The following is a 1,163-nucleotide window of genomic DNA, read 5'->3' as shown; positions in this document are numbered from 1 at the left end:
CATAATTTAAGTTATTCTTAAACTATGGAAATTCATTCAGTCATACTGTGCGACTGAATTTATTAACATTTTTTGGAGAGAAAAAAGTCCCTTGTCTATTATTGAGCATGAATATGGATTGGAGTAAAAGATGTATAAGTGCTGTTAAAATATATATATTATATGTAGAATACATATTACAATACATACAGTATATACAAAAAAACATGTATGCATTTTGAACAGTATAGTGTGTATGATTTTGTGCAGTTTTGAGTAAATAACGTACAGTACATATGTGAGTATATTATTACTCGCACACATGTATATTCTGTAATAATAATTTAGTGAAACGGTATTTGATGGTTTGAAAGATGTTCTAAATTTTTATTCTACTTTATAATAAGTTTATCTGTTTTTTGTGTGGAAACAAAGGTATCATTGAAGACCGTTGCCTTACTTAAAAAAAAAAAAAAATCTAAATTGTCTCTACTGATGGAACGATGTGAACAAATATTTATTTAACAATATGAAGTCATTCCATTTACCATTCACCATTTACAGCAGTTAACACAAGCTGAGTGTCATTAGAGGTAGGAGTGGTACGTTTCTTAAATGCTTTTGGAATAACACACCTCAGAGAAATACCTAAAATAATTCCACTTAGCACGTCCACGTCTCTCAGAAATGGCAACGTAGCTTCCCACCACAAGCCTGTTGTTGTGTTTGTCATGGTGTGTTACAGTAGATGAGTGATTGAGAAAACATTTATTCACCTGGTAATAACTCCATGTGGTGTCTGGAAACGCTCTGTTTACACTTTGTCACCAGTTTTATTAGGGACACTGTCTGACTGTGACGTGGAAATGAATAAATACGCAAAGACATTCTTTCATAGTCTGGTAATCTTAAATATAGACCATGCAGGTGAAACTCTCATTTGTTTTAGTGCCACAATTCTCTGACTACACTGCATGGTGGAAACATAACGACTGGAGTTATTTCTGCCTCAACTGAAACTTTTTTGTTGTCCTTGTAAAGTGGAAGATCTCAACAACCTTTCTGCAAAGCCTTGATAGAAGAAGGAATCAGGATGTATCTAAGATAAATATGCAGGCAGGTGGGAGCTGAGGTCATGGTGTGTATTTTCTCTACTGCTCTGCAGCATCTGTTACTGTACGAGA

The 1,163-nt window shown here is 34.0% G+C and overlaps 1 protein-coding gene across 1 annotated transcript in view; it reads left to right on the top strand.

Moving 5' to 3' along the window:
• The window catches only part of loxl5a (lysyl oxidase-like 5a), a 5,389-nt gene extending 4,232 nt beyond the window's left edge, over window positions 1-1,157 (top strand). Inside the window, exon 7 of the mRNA XM_032526956.1 lies at window positions 1-1,157. This exon is cut by the window's left edge and continues 189 nt beyond it. The gene's annotated coding sequence lies outside the window, so the exon portion shown is untranslated.
• Window positions 1,158-1,163: the final 6 nt, after the last annotated feature.

The sequence above is a fragment of the Etheostoma spectabile genome, chromosome 9 (genome assembly GCF_008692095.1).
Source record: "Etheostoma spectabile isolate EspeVRDwgs_2016 chromosome 9, UIUC_Espe_1.0, whole genome shotgun sequence".
NCBI classification, from domain to species: domain Eukaryota; kingdom Metazoa; phylum Chordata; class Actinopteri; order Perciformes; family Percidae; genus Etheostoma; species Etheostoma spectabile.
The sequence above is the reverse complement of the archived record's forward strand: the minus strand, read 5'-3'. Positions and strand labels throughout refer to the sequence as shown.